Below are 13,868 nucleotides of genomic sequence, written 5' to 3'. Positions count from 1 at the left end.
TCTCATGCTCTACCGCCTGAGCTAGCCGGGCCGCTAATAGGACACCTGAAAAGACCCTTTGACCCTCAATAAAGCAACATATTTCCAGGCGTCTTTGAGCAAAGTCCCACTTTGTTTCAGCAATCGCTCTTACATCAGCTGCAACTATGTAGCCGTTTGTTTTCTGCAACTTCCTCCAGACAGTAAGTCTTAGGCTTGGAGTATATTGCTTTGAACTAACCGTTTGTCCTCATTATTGATCCTGTCCATCCTCGTTACTCCCAAAGAGAACCTCAACATCTTAAGCTCTGCCTCCTGTGTTTTCTTCAGTGCCGCTGTGTCTAAGCCGAACAACATCGCTGGTCTCACCACCCTCGGTGTTCCCTATGAAAGTCCCCCAGTGACTTTCATTTTCAGCTGTACAAGAAATCAAGTTATTCTGCAGTTTTAGTGTTGGTCCCAGATCTTCTCCAGTGTGGCCATAATCAAAAGAGCCCCCGCCCAACGTGGGGCTCGATCCCACTACCCTGAAATTAAGAGTCTCATGCTCTACCGACTGAGCTAGCCGGGCCGCTAATAGGACACCTGAAAAGACCCTTTGACCCTCAATAAAGCAACATTTTTCCAGGCGTGTTTAAGCAAAGTCCCACTCTGTTTCAGCAATCACTATTAGATCAGCTGCAACTATTTAGCCGTTTGTTTTCTGCATCTTCCTCCAGACAGTAAGTCTTAGGCTTGGAATAAATTGCTTCGAACTAATCGTTTGCATGCACATCATGGCCACCTCACTTGACGTGAGTTGATGTGGAGGGTCAGTTGTGCGCGTGGTCAGAAATTACTGGCAGGAGTGCCCGAGGTGCATTCTCGTAAGAATGTTGCGGCAGCATTATCTCAGCAGCACAACGGTATATGGTAGAGAAGGATTATGCAATAGTGTTGCCATGTCTTTTGCTTTGTGCAACAAAAGACAATCATGAGTTGTTAAAGTTTTCAAAGTTGTTCAATACAAATATGTCTAAATCATTAGCAACATGCAGATAAAATAAATGTCAGGAGTGGGATTTGAACCCACGCCTCCACTGGAGACCAGAAGTCCCTTTGGGGAAGGAGTTCTTCCTTGAGTCTGGCGCCTTAGACCGCTCGGCCATCCTGACAGCTGTTGGTGGGCGCCGACTCTTTAGGACAGTGGAACTAAGTCATTAGGTTGTTATTCTCTAATTCAATCAACATACTCAAGGTGTTCTTGAGGAAAGTCTCAATTTGTTGCAATACTCACCTTTGTCTCAGCCGGAAAGGGCCTTCAGTCGGGACTTTGCGCAACTTATGACAGTGTAATGAAGTGAGTGAAGCTCTTGTTTGATAGTTTAGTGGGTTTCAGTTGGAGTGTTGGTTAGATGATCGATATTGTTTGGCAAACCGTTTGTACGGGTGGCCATGTCTGGCTGCAGTTGCAGCTGGATTTTCTACTGTGTGTAATTGCAGGAAGTGACTTTCATTTTCAGCTGTACAAGAAATCAAGCTTTTGTGCCGTTTTAGTGTTGGTCCCAGATCTTATCCAGTGTGGCCGTATTAAAAGCACCACGCCCAACGTGGGGCTCGAACCCACGACCCTGAGATTAAAAGTCTCATGCTCTACCGCCTGAGCTAGCCGGGCCTCAAAGAGGACCCTGAAAAGACCCTTTGACCTTCAATGAAGCAACATATTTCCAGGCGTCTTTGACCAACGTCCCACTTTGTTTCAGCAATCGCTCTTAGATCAGCTGCAACTATTTAGCCGTTTGTTTTCTGCAACTTCCTCCAGACAGTAAGTCTTAGGCTTGGAGTATATTGCTTTGAACTAACCATTTGTCCTCATTACTGATCCTGTCTATCCTCGTTACTCCCAAAGAGAACCTCAACATCTTAAGCTCTGCTACCTCCAGCTCTGCCTCCTGTGTTTTCTTCAGTGCCGCTGTCTCTAAGCCGAACAACATCGCTGGTCTCACCACCGTCTTGAGACGGTGGCTTCCTTTCATTCTCGCTGACACTCTTTTATCACACAACACACCTGACACTTTTGTCCACCCGTTCCAACCTGATTGCAGTGGCCTCTTCACCTCTTTTCCACACTCTCCGTTGCTCTGAACCGTTGACCCTAAGTACTTAAAGTCCTGCACCTTCTTCACCTTTGCCCCCTGTAACCTCACCGTTCCACCTGGGTCCCTCTCATTGACACAGATCTCAGTTTTCCAGAGCAGACCTCCATCTCTCTAGATTTTCCTCCACCAGCTCCCTGTTCTCACTACAAATCACAATGTCATCTGCAACATCATAGTCCACGGAGATTCCAGTCTAACCTCATCTGTCAGCAACATTTTTCCAGGCGTGTTTAAGCAAAGTCCCACTCTGTTTCAGCAATCACTTTTAGATCAGCTGCAACTATTTAGCCGTTTGTTTTCTGCATCTTCCTCCAGACAGTAAGTCTTAGGCATGGAATAAATTGGGTAATTGACGCGTGGTCAGAAATTACTGCCAGGAGTGCCCGAGGTGCATTCTCGTAAGAATGTTGCGGCAGCATTATCTCAGCAGCACAATGGTATATGGTAGAGAAGGATTATGCAATAGTGTTGCCATGTCTTTTGCTTTGTGCAACAAAAGACAATCACGAGTTGTTAAAGTTTTCAACGTTGTTCAATACAAATATGTCTAAATCATTAGCAACATGCAGATAAAATTAATGTCAGGAGTGGGATTTGAACCCACGCCTCCACTGGAGACCAGAAGTCCCTTTGGGGAAGGAGTTCTTCCTTGAGTCTGGCGCCTTAGACCGCTCGGCCATCCTGACAGCTGTTGGTGGGCGCCGACTCTTTAGGACAGTGGAACTAAGTCATTAGGTTGTTATTCTCTAATTCAATCAACATACTCAAGGTGTTCTTGAGGAAAGTCTCAATTTGTTGCAATACTCACCTTTGTCTCAGCTGGAAAGGGCCGTCAGTCGGGACTTTGCGCATCTTATGACAGTGTAATGAGGCGAGTGAAGCTCTTGTTTGATAGTTTAGTGGGTTTCAGTTGGAGTGTTGGTTAGATGACACAGTTTGAGAAAGCTGATTGGAAACATGGTTACGTGTATAAACGACAACAAAATTGCGGTACTCCGACTGGTATCTAGTCGGGTAAAGTCATTTTCCATATCCCAATTTGTGAAATCAGCTCCCCTGTCAAAGCCGACTGTAATTTGGCTACTTTACTGTGTGTAATTGCAGGAAGTGACTTTCATTTTCAGCTGTACAAGAAATCAAGGTTTTGTGCCGTTTTAGTGTTGGTCCCAGATCTTATCCAGTGTGGCCGTATTAAAAGCACCACGCCCAACGTGGGGCTCTAACCAACGACCCTGAGATTAAAAGTCTCATGCTCTACCGCCTGAGCTAGCCGGGCCGCTAATAGGACACCTGAAAAGACCCTTTGACCCTCAATAAAGCAACATATTTCCAGGCGTCTTTGAGCAAAGTCCCACTTTGTTTCAGCAATCGCTCTTACATCAGCTGCAACTATGTAGCCGTTTGTTTTCTGCAACTTCCTCCAGACAGTAAGTCTTAGGCTTGGAGTATATTGCTTTGAACTAACCGTTTGTCCTCATTATTGATCCTGTCCATCCTCGTTACTCCCAAAGAGAACCTCAACATCTTAAGCTCTGCTACCTCCAGCTCTGCCTCCTGTGTTTTCTTCAGTGCCGCTGTGTCTAAGCCGAACAACATCGCTGGTCTCACCACCCTCGGTGTTCCCTATGAAAGTCCCCCAGTGACTTTCATTTTCAGCTGTACAAGAAATCAAGTTATTCTGCAGTTTTAGTGTTGGTCCCAGATCTTCTCCAGTGTGGCCATAATCAAAAGAGACCCCGCCCAACGTGGGGCTCGATCCCACTACCCTGAAATTAAGAGTCTCATGCTCTACCGACTGAGCTAGCCGGGCCACTAATAGGACACCTGAAAAGACCCTTTGACCCTCAATAAAGCAACATTTTTCCAGGCGTGTTTAAGCAAAGTCCCACTCTGTTTCAGCAATCACTATTAGATCAGCTGCAACTATTTAGCCGTTTGTTTTCTGCATCTTCCTCCAGACAGTAAGTCTTAGGCTTGGAATAAATTGCTTCGAACTAATCGTTTGCATGCACATCATGGCCACCTCACTTGACGTGAGTTGATGTGGAGGGTCAGTTGTGCGCGTGGTCAGAAATTACTGGCAGGAGTGCCCGAGGTGCATTCTCGTAAGAATGTTGCGGCAGCATTATCTCAGCAGCACAACGGTATATGGTAGAGAAGGATTATGCAATAGTGTTGCCATGTCTTTTGCTTTGTGCAACAAAAGACAATCACGAGTTGTTAAAGTTTTCAAAGTTGTTCAATACAAATATGTCTAAATCATTAGCAACATGCAGATAAAATAAATGTCAGGAGTGGGATTTGAACCCACGCCTCCACTGGAGACCAGAAGTCCCTTTGGGGAAGGAGTTCTTCCTTGAGTCTGGCGCCTTAGACCGCTCGGCCATCCTGACAGCTGTTGGTGGGCGCCGACTCTTTAGGACAGTGGAACTAAGTCATTAGGTTGTTATTCTCTAATTCAATCAACATACTCAAGGTGTTCTTGAGGAAAGTCTCAATTTGTTGCAATACTCACCTTTGTCTCAGCCGGAAAGGGCCTTCAGTCGGGACTTTGCGCAACTTATGACAGTGTAATGAAGTGAGTGAAGCTCTTGTTTGATAGTTTAGTGGGTTTCAGTTGGAGTGTTGGTTAGATGATCGATATTGTTTGGCAAAACGTTTGTACGGGTATCCAAGTCTGGCTGCAGTTTCAGCTGGATTTTCTGAATTGCTACTTTTTCGAAAACCTCAGCATCCATCGTAGGGCTTGCAGCCTTTTGTTACGCTTATGCACAGTTTGAGAAAGCTGATTGGAAACATGGTTACGTGTATAAACGACAACAAAATTGCGGTACTCCGACTGGTATCTAGTCGGGTAAAGTCATTTTCCATATCCCAATTTGTGAAATCAGCTCCCCTGTGAAAGCCGACTGTAATTTGGCTACTTTACTGTGTGTAATTGCAGGAAGTGACTTTCATTTTCAGCTGTACAAGAAATCAAGGTTTTGTGCCGTTTTAGTGTTGGTCCCAGATCTTATCCAGTGTGGCCGTATTAAAAGCACCACGCCCAACGTGGGGCTCTAACCAACGACCCTGAGATTAAAAGTCTCATGCTCTACCGCCTGAGCTAGCCGGGCCTCAAAGAGGACCCTGAAAAGACCCTTTGACCTTCAATGAAGCAACATATTTCCAGGCGTCTTTGACCAACGTCCCACTTTGTTTCAGCAATCGCTCTTAGATCAGCTGCAACTATTTAGCCGTTTGTTTTCTGCAACTTCCTCCAGACAGTAAGTCTTAGGCTTGGAGTATATTGCTTTGAACTAACCGTTTGTCCTCATTACTGATCCTGTCTATCCTCGTTACTCCCAAAGAGAACCTCAACATCTTAAGCTCTGCTACCTCCAGCTCTGCCTCCTGTGTTTTCTTCAGTGCCGCTGTCTCTAAGCCGAACAACATCGCTGGTCTCACCACCGTCTTGAGACGGTGGCTTCCTTTCATTCTCGCTGACAATCTTTTATCACACAACACACCTGACACTTTTGTCCACCCGTTCCAACCTGATTGCAGTGGCCTCTTCACCTCTTTTCCACACTCTCCGTTGCTCTGAACCGTTGACCCTAAGTACTTAAAGTCCTGCACCTTTTTCACCTTTGCCCCCTGTAACCTCACCGTTCCACCTGGGTCCCTCTCATTGACACACATCTCAGTTTTCCAGAGCAGACCTCCATCTCTCTAGATTTTCCTCCACCAGCTCCCTGTTCTCACTACAAATCACAATGTCATCCGCAAACATCATAGTCCACGGAGATTCCAGTCTAACCTCATCTGTCAGCCTGTCCGCCACCAGAGCAAGGAAGAAGGGGCTCAGAGCCGATCCTTGATGCAGACCCACCGCCACCTTGAACTCCTCTGTCACACCTACAGCACACCTCACCACGGTCTTACAGCTTTCATACATGTCCTCCATCACTCTAACATACTTCTCTGCCACTCCAGAATTCCTCATACAATACCACAGCTCCTCTCTCGGCACCCTGTCATACGCTTTCTCTAAGTCTACGAAGACACAATGCAACTCCCCATGACCTTCTCTGTATTTCTCCATCGGCATCCTCAAAGCAAATACTTCATCTGTTGGACTCTTTCTAGGCATGAAACCATATTGCTCACCTCTGCCCTTAGCCTAGCTTCCACTACTATTTCCCACAACTTCATTGTGTGGCTCATCAACTTTATTCCTCTGTAGTTGCCACAGCTCTGCTCATCTCCCTCGTTCTTAAAAATGGACACCAGTACACTTCTCCTCCAGTCCTCGGCCCTCCTCTCACTCTCCAAGATCTTGTTAAACAAACTAGTCAGAAACTCTACTGCCACCTCTCCTAGACACTTTCATACCTCCACAGGTATGTCATCAGGACCCGCTGCCTTTCCACTCTTCATCCTCTTCAACGTCCTCCTCACTTCACTCTTACTAATTTTGGCTACTTCCTGCTCCACACCAGTCACCTCTTCTACTCTTTGTTCCCTTTCATTTTCCTCATTGATTAACTCTTAAAAAGTTCTCGTTCCATCTTCCCATCACAATCCTGGCACCTGTCAATTTATTTCCATCCTTATCGTTAATCACCCTAACCTGCTGCACATCCTTCCCATCTCTGTCTCTTAGTCTGGCCAACCTGAACAAATCCACCTCTCCTTCTTTAGTGTCCAACCTAGCATACAAGTCCTCATATGCTCTTTGCCACCTCTACCTTCCCCTTACGCTGCATCTCCCTGTACTCTTGTCGACTCTCTTCAGTCCTCGCAGTGTCCCACTTCTTCTTAGCTAACCTTTTTCTCTGTATACACTCCTGAAGTTCCTCGTTCTGCCGCCAAATCACCTTGTCCACTTTTCTCTTTCCAGATGACACACCGAGTACCCTCGGTGTTCCCTATGAAAGTCCCCCAGTGACTTTCATTTTCAGCTGTACAAGAAATCAAGTTGTTCTGCAGTTTTAGTGTTGGTCCCAGATCTTCTCCAGTGTGGCCATAATCAAAAGAGACCCCGCCCAACGTGGGGCTCGAACCCACGACCCTGAGATTAAGAGTCTCATGCTCTACCGACTGAGCTAGCCGGGCCGCTAAAAGGACACCTGAAAAGACCCTTTGACCCTCAATAAAGTAACATTTTTCCAGGCGTGTTTAAGCAAAGTCCCACTCTGTTTCAGCAATCACTTTTAGATCAGCTGCAACTATTTAGCCATTTGTTTTCTGCATCTTCCTCCAGACAGTAAGTCTTAGGCTTGGAATACATTGCTTCGAACTAATCGTTTGCATGCACATCATGGCCACCTCACTTGACGTGAGTTGATGTGGAGGGTCAGTTGTGCGCGTGGTCAGAAATTACTGCCAGGAGTGCCCGAGGTGCATTCTCGTAAGAATGTTGCGGCAGCATTATCTCAGCAGCACAATGGTATATGGTAGAGAAGGATTATGCAATAGTGTTGCCATGTCTTTTGCTTTGTGCAACAAAAGACAATCACGAGTTGTTAAAGTTTTCAAAGTTGTTCAATACAAACTTGTCTAAATCATTAGCAACATGAAGAGAAAAGTAATGTCAGGAGTGGGATTTGAACCCACACCTCCATTGAGTCTGGCGCCTTAGACCGCTCGGCAATCCTGACAGCTGTTGGTGGGCGCCGACTCTTTAGGACAGTGGAACTAAGTCATTAGGTTGTTATTCTCTAATTCAATCAACATACTCAAGGTGTTCTTGAGGAAAGTCTCAATTTGTTGCAATACTCACCTTTGTCTCAGCTGGAAAGGGCCGTCAGCCGGGACTTTGCGCAACTTATGACAGTGTAATGAAGTGAGTGAAGCTCTTGTTTGATAGTTTAGTGGGTTTCAGTTGGAGTGTTGGTTAGATGATCGATATTGTTTGGCAAACCGTTTGTACGGGTGGCCATGTCTGGCTGCAGTTGCAGCTGGATTTTTTGAATTGCTACTTTTTCAAAAACCTCAGCATCCATCGTAGGGCTTGCAGCCTTTTGTTACGCTTATGCACAGTTTGAGAAAGCTGATTGGAAACATGGTTACGTGTATAAACGACAACAAAATTGCGGTACTCCGAGTGGTATCTAGTCGGGTAAAGTCGGTTTCCATATCCCAATTTGTGAAATCAGCTGCCCTGACAAAGCCGACTGTAATTTGGCTACTTTACTGTGTGTAATTGCAGGAAGTGACTTTCATTTTCAGCTGTACAAGAAATAAAGGTTTTGTGCAGTTTTAGCATTGGTCCCAGATCTTATCCAGTGTGGCCGTATTAAAAGCACCACGCCCAACGTGGGGCTCTAACCAACGACCCTGAGATTAAAAGTCTCATGCTCTACCGCCTGAGCTAGCCGGGCCGCTAATAGGACACCTGAAAAGACCCTTTGACCCTCAATAAAGCAACATATTTCCAGGCGTCTTTGAGCAAAGTCCCACTTTGTTTCAGCAATCGCTCTTACATCAGCTGCAACTATGTAGCCGTTTGTTTTCTGCAACTTCCTCCAGACAGTAAGTCTTAGGCTTGGAGTATATTGCTTTGAACTAACCGTTTGTCCTCATTATTGATCCTGTCCATCCTCGTTACTCCCAAAGAGAACCTCAACATCTTAAGCTCTGCTACCTCCAGCTCTGCCTCCTGTGTTTTCTTCAGTGCCGCTGTGTCTAAGCCGAACAACATCGCTGGTCTCACCACCCTCGGTGTTCACTATGAAAGTCCCCCAGTGACTTTCATTTTCAGCTGTACAAGAAATCAAGTTATTCTGCAGTTTTAGTGTTGGTCCCAGATCTTCTCCAGTGTGGCCATAATCAAAAGAGACCCCGCCCAACGTGGGGCTCGATCCCACTACCCTGAAATTAAGAGTCTCATGCTCTACCGACTGAGCTAGCCGGGCCGCTAATAGGACACCTGAAAAGACCCTTTGACCCTCAATAAAGCAACATTTTTCCAGGCGTGTTTAAGCAAAGTCCCACTCTGTTTCAGCAATCACTATTAGATCAGCTGCAACTATTTAGCCGTTTGTTTTCTGCATCTTCCTCCAGACAGTAAGTCTTAGGCTTGGAATAAATTGCTTCGAACTAATCGTTTGCATGCACATCATGGCCACCTCACTTGACGTGAGTTGATGTGGAGGGTCAGTTGTGCGCGTGGTCAGAAATTACTGGCAGGAGTGCCCGAGGTGCATTCTCGTAAGAATGTTGCGGCAGCATTATCTCAGCAGCACAACGGTATATGGTAGAGAAGGATTATGCAATAGTGTTGCCATGTCTTTTGCTTTGTGCAACAAAAGACAATCATGAGTTGTTAAAGTTTTCAAAGTTGTTCAATACAAATATGTCTAAATCATTAGCAACATGCAGATAAAATAAATGTCAGGAGTGGGATTTGAACCCACGCCTCCACTGGAGACCAGAAGTCCCTTTGGGGAAGGAGTTCTTCCTTGAGTCTGGCGCCTTAGACCGCTCGGCCATCCTGACAGCTGTTGGTGGGCGCCGACTCTTTAGGACAGTGGAACTAAGTCATTAGGTTGTTATTCTCTAATTCAATCAACATACTCAAGGTGTTCTTGAGGAAAGTCTCAATTTGTTGCAATACTCACCTTTGTCTCAGCCGGAAAGGGCCTTCAGTCGGGACTTTGCGCAACTTATGACAGTGTAATGAAGTGAGTGAAGCTCTTGTTTGATAGTTTAGTGGGTTTCAGTTGGAGTGTTGGTTAGATGATCGATATTGTTTGGCAAACCGTTTGTACGGGTGGCCATGTCTGGCTGCAGTTGCAGCTGGATTTTCTACTGTGTGTAATTGCAGGAAGTGACTTTCATTTTCAGCTGTACAAGAAATCAAGCTTTTGTGCCGTTTTAGTGTTGGTCCCAGATCTTATCCAGTGTGGCCGTATTAAAAGCACCACGCCCAACGTGGGGCTCGAACCCACGACCCTGAGATTAAAAGTCTCATGCTCTACCGCCTGAGCTAGCCGGGCCTCAAAGAGGACCCTGAAAAGACCCTTTGACCTTCAATGAAGCAACATATTTCCAGGCGTCTTTGACCAACGTCCCACTTTGTTTCAGCAATCGCTCTTAGATCAGCTGCAACTATTTAGCCGTTTGTTTTCTGCAACTTCCTCCAGACAGTAAGTCTTAGGCTTGGAGTATATTGCTTTGAACTAACCATTTGTCCTCATTACTGATCCTGTCTATCCTCGTTACTCCCAAAGAGAACCTCAACATCTTAAGCTCTGCTACCTCCAGCTCTGCCTCCTGTGTTTTCTTCAGTGCCGCTGTCTCTAAGCCGAACAACATCGCTGGTCTCACCACCGTCTTGAGACGGTGGCTTCCTTTCATTCTCGCTGACACTCTTTTATCACACAACACACCTGACACTTTTGTCCACCCGTTCCAACCTGATTGCAGTGGCCTCTTCACCTCTTTTCCACACTCTCCGTTGCTCTGAACCGTTGACCCTAAGTACTTAAAGTCCTGCACCTTCTTCACCTTTGCCCCCTGTAACCTCACCGTTCCACCTGGGTCCCTCTCATTGACACAGATCTCAGTTTTCCAGAGCAGACCTCCATCTCTCTAGATTTTCCTCCACCAGCTCCCTGTTCTCACTACAAATCACAATGTCATCTGCAACATCATAGTCCACGGAGATTCCAGTCTAACCTCATCTGTCAGCAACATTTTTCCAGGCGTGTTTAAGCAAAGTCCCACTCTGTTTCAGCAATCACTTTTAGATCAGCTGCAACTATTTAGCCGTTTGTTTTCTGCATCTTCCTCCAGACAGTAAGTCTTAGGCATGGAATAAATTGGGTAATTGACGCGTGGTCAGAAATTACTGCCAGGAGTGCCCGAGGTGCATTCTCGTAAGAATGTTGCGGCAGCATTATCTCAGCAGCACAATGGTATATGGTAGAGAAGGATTATGCAATAGTGTTGCCATGTCTTTTGCTTTGTGCAACAAAAGACAATCACGAGTTGTTAAAGTTTTCAACGTTGTTCAATACAAATATGTCTAAATCATTAGCAACATGCAGATAAAATTAATGTCAGGAGTGGGATTTGAACCCACGCCTCCACTGGAGACCAGAAGTCCCTTTGGGGAAGGAGTTCTTCCTTGAGTCTGGCGCCTTAGACCGCTCGGCCATCCTGACAGCTGTTGGTGGGCGCCGACTCTTTAGGACAGTGGAACTAAGTCATTAGGTTGTTATTCTCTAATTCAATCAACATACTCAAGGTGTTCTTGAGGAAAGTCTCAATTTGTTGCAATACTCACCTTTGTCTCAGCTGGAAAGGGCCGTCAGTCGGGACTTTGCGCATCTTATGACAGTGTAATGAGGCGAGTGAAGCTCTTGTTTGATAGTTTAGTGGGTTTCAGTTGGAGTGTTGGTTAGATGACACAGTTTGAGAAAGCTGATTGGAAACATGGTTACGTGTATAAACGACAACAAAATTGCGGTACTCCGACTGGTATCTAGTCGGGTAAAGTCATTTTCCATATCCCAATTTGTGAAATCAGCTCCCCTGTGAAAGCCGACTGTAATTTGGCTACTTTACTGTGTGTAATTGCAGGAAGTGACTTTCATTTTCAGCTGTACAAGAAATCAAGGTTTTGTGCCGTTTTAGTGTTGGTCCCAGATCTTATCCAGTGTGGCCGTATTAAAAGCACCACGCCCAACGTGGGGCTCTAACCAACGACCCTGAGATTAAAAGTCTCATGCTCTACCGCCTGAGCTAGCCGGGCCGCTAATAGGACACCTGAAAAGACCCTTTGACCCTCAATAAAGCAACATATTTCCAGGCGTCTTTGAGCAAAGTCCCACTTTGTTTCAGCAATCGCTCTTACATCAGCTGCAACTATGTAGCCGTTTGTTTTCTGCAACTTCCTCCAGACAGTAAGTCTTAGGCTTGGAGTATATTGCTTTGAACTAACCGTTTGTCCTCATTATTGATCCTGTCCATCCTCGTTACTCCCAAAGAGAACCTCAACATCTTAAGCTCTGCTACCTCCAGCTCTGCCTCCTGTGTTTTCTTCAGTGCCGCTGTGTCTAAGCCGAACAACATCGCTGGTCTCACCACCCTCGGTGTTCCCTATGAAAGTCCCCCAGTGACTTTCATTTTCAGCTGTACAAGAAATCAAGTTATTCTGCAGTTTTAGTGTTGGTCCCAGATCTTCTCCAGTGTGGCCATAATCAAAAGAGACCCCGCCCAACGTGGGGCTCGATCCCACTACCTTGAAATTAAGAGTCTCATGCTCTACCGACTGAGCTAGCCGGGCCACTAATAGGACACCTGAAAAGACCCTTTGACCCTCAATAAAGCAACATTTTTCCAGGCGTGTTTAAGCAAAGTCCCACTCTGTTTCAGCAATCACTATTAGATCAGCTGCAACTATTTAGCCGTTTGTTTTCTGCATCTTCCTCCAGACAGTAAGTCTTAGGCTTGGAATAAATTGCTTCGAACTAATCGTTTGCATGCACATCATGGCCACCTCACTTGACGTGAGTTGATGTGGAGGGTCAGTTGTGCGCGTGGTCAGAAATTACTGGCAGGAGTGCCCGAGGTGCATTCTCGTAAGAATGTTGCGGCAGCATTATCTCAGCAGCACAACGGTATATGGTAGAGAAGGATTATGCAATAGTGTTGCCATGTCTTTTGCTTTGTGCAACAAAAGACAATCACGAGTTGTTAAAGTTTTCAAAGTTGTTCAATACAAATATGTCTAAATCATTAGCAACATGCAGATAAAATAAATGTCAGGAGTGGGATTTGAACCCACGCCTCCACTGGAGACCAGAAGTCCCTTTGGGGAAGGAGTTCTTCCTTGAGTCTGGCGCCTTAGACCGCTCGGCCATCCTGACAGCTGTTGGTGGGCGCCGACTCTTTAGGACAGTGGAACTAAGTCATTAGGTTGTTATTCTCTAATTCAATCAACATACTCAAGGTGTTCTTGAGGAAAGTCTCAATTTGTTGCAATACTCACCTTTGTCTCAGCCGGAAAGGGCCTTCAGTCGGGACTTTGCGCAACTTATGACAGTGTAATGAAGTGAGTGAAGCTCTTGTTTGATAGTTTAGTGGGTTTCAGTTGGAGTGTTGGTTAGATGATCGATATTGTTTGGCAAAACGTTTGTACGGGTATCCAAGTCTGGCTGCAGTTTCAGCTGGATTTTCTGAATTGCTACTTTTTCGAAAACCTCAGCATCCATCGTAGGGCTTGCAGCCTTTTGTTACGCTTATGCACAGTTTGAGAAAGCTGATTGGAAACATGGTTACGTGTATAAACGACAACAAAATTGCGGTACTCCGACTGGTATCTAGTCGGGTAAAGTCATTTTCCATATCCCAATTTGTGAAATCAGCTCCCCTGTGAAAGCCGACTGTAATTTGGCTACTTTACTGTGTGTAATTGCAGGAAGTGACTTTCATTTTCAGCTGTACAAGAAATCAAGGTTTTGTGCCGTTTTAGTGTTGGTCCCAGATCTTATCCAGTGTGGCCGTATTAAAAGCACCACGCCCAACGTGGGGCTCTAACCAACGACCCTGAGATTAAAAGTCTCATGCTCTACCGCCTGAGCTAGCCGGGCCTCAAAGAGGACCCTGAAAAGACCCTTTGACCTTCAATGAAGCAACATATTTCCAGGCGTCTTTGACCAACGTCCCACTTTGTTTCAGCAATCGCTCTTAGATCAGCTGCAACTATTTAGCCGTTTGTTTTCTGCAACTTCCTCCAGACAGTAAGTCTTAGGCTTGGAG

General features: G+C 45.7%; 13 non-coding genes across 13 annotated transcripts; all 13 read right to left on the bottom strand.

Annotated features, from left to right (window-relative positions):
• Positions 1–477: 477 nt before the first annotated feature.
• Positions 478–550, bottom strand: trnak-cuu (transfer RNA lysine (anticodon CUU)). Its single transcript has one exon. It is a non-coding gene; the product is annotated as a tRNA-Lys (tRNA).
• A 476-nt stretch (positions 551–1,026) lies between these two features.
• On the bottom strand, positions 1,027–1,133 carry trnal-caa (transfer RNA leucine (anticodon CAA)). Its single transcript has 2 exons — positions 1,096–1,133; positions 1,027–1,071 (listed from the first exon to the last, which is right to left on the bottom strand). It is a non-coding gene; the product is annotated as a tRNA-Leu (tRNA).
• A 427-nt stretch (positions 1,134–1,560) lies between these two features.
• On the bottom strand, positions 1,561–1,633 carry trnak-uuu (transfer RNA lysine (anticodon UUU)). Its single transcript has one exon. It is a non-coding gene; the product is annotated as a tRNA-Lys (tRNA).
• A 1,063-nt stretch (positions 1,634–2,696) lies between these two features.
• Positions 2,697–2,803, bottom strand: trnal-caa (transfer RNA leucine (anticodon CAA)). The gene is made up of 2 exons: positions 2,766–2,803; positions 2,697–2,741 (listed from the first exon to the last, which is right to left on the bottom strand). It is a non-coding gene; the product is annotated as a tRNA-Leu (tRNA).
• A 1,051-nt stretch (positions 2,804–3,854) lies between these two features.
• On the bottom strand, positions 3,855–3,927 carry trnak-cuu (transfer RNA lysine (anticodon CUU)). The gene has a single exon. It is a non-coding gene; the product is annotated as a tRNA-Lys (tRNA).
• Positions 3,928–4,403: 476 nt separating this feature from the next.
• trnal-caa (transfer RNA leucine (anticodon CAA)) lies at positions 4,404–4,510 on the bottom strand. Its single transcript has 2 exons — positions 4,473–4,510; positions 4,404–4,448 (listed from the first exon to the last, which is right to left on the bottom strand). It is a non-coding gene; the product is annotated as a tRNA-Leu (tRNA).
• A 2,631-nt stretch (positions 4,511–7,141) lies between these two features.
• trnak-cuu (transfer RNA lysine (anticodon CUU)) lies at positions 7,142–7,214 on the bottom strand. The gene has a single exon. It is a non-coding gene; the product is annotated as a tRNA-Lys (tRNA).
• A 1,729-nt stretch (positions 7,215–8,943) lies between these two features.
• On the bottom strand, positions 8,944–9,016 carry trnak-cuu (transfer RNA lysine (anticodon CUU)). Its single transcript has one exon. It is a non-coding gene; the product is annotated as a tRNA-Lys (tRNA).
• Positions 9,017–9,492: 476 nt separating this feature from the next.
• On the bottom strand, positions 9,493–9,599 carry trnal-caa (transfer RNA leucine (anticodon CAA)). Its single transcript has 2 exons — positions 9,562–9,599; positions 9,493–9,537 (listed from the first exon to the last, which is right to left on the bottom strand). It is a non-coding gene; the product is annotated as a tRNA-Leu (tRNA).
• A 427-nt stretch (positions 9,600–10,026) lies between these two features.
• Positions 10,027–10,099, bottom strand: trnak-uuu (transfer RNA lysine (anticodon UUU)). Its single transcript has one exon. It is a non-coding gene; the product is annotated as a tRNA-Lys (tRNA).
• Positions 10,100–11,162: 1,063 nt separating this feature from the next.
• trnal-caa (transfer RNA leucine (anticodon CAA)) lies at positions 11,163–11,269 on the bottom strand. The gene is made up of 2 exons: positions 11,232–11,269; positions 11,163–11,207 (listed from the first exon to the last, which is right to left on the bottom strand). It is a non-coding gene; the product is annotated as a tRNA-Leu (tRNA).
• A 1,051-nt stretch (positions 11,270–12,320) lies between these two features.
• Positions 12,321–12,393, bottom strand: trnak-cuu (transfer RNA lysine (anticodon CUU)). The gene has a single exon. It is a non-coding gene; the product is annotated as a tRNA-Lys (tRNA).
• A 476-nt stretch (positions 12,394–12,869) lies between these two features.
• On the bottom strand, positions 12,870–12,976 carry trnal-caa (transfer RNA leucine (anticodon CAA)). The gene is made up of 2 exons: positions 12,939–12,976; positions 12,870–12,914 (listed from the first exon to the last, which is right to left on the bottom strand). It is a non-coding gene; the product is annotated as a tRNA-Leu (tRNA).
• Between the last annotated feature and the right edge of the window lie 892 nt (positions 12,977–13,868).

Source organism: Channa argus, unplaced genomic scaffold (genome assembly GCF_033026475.1).
Source record: "Channa argus isolate prfri unplaced genomic scaffold, Channa argus male v1.0 Contig066, whole genome shotgun sequence".
In the NCBI taxonomy this organism is placed as follows: Eukaryota; Metazoa; Chordata; class Actinopteri; order Anabantiformes; family Channidae; genus Channa; species Channa argus.
The sequence above is the reverse complement of the archived record's forward strand: the minus strand, read 5'-3'. Positions and strand labels throughout refer to the sequence as shown.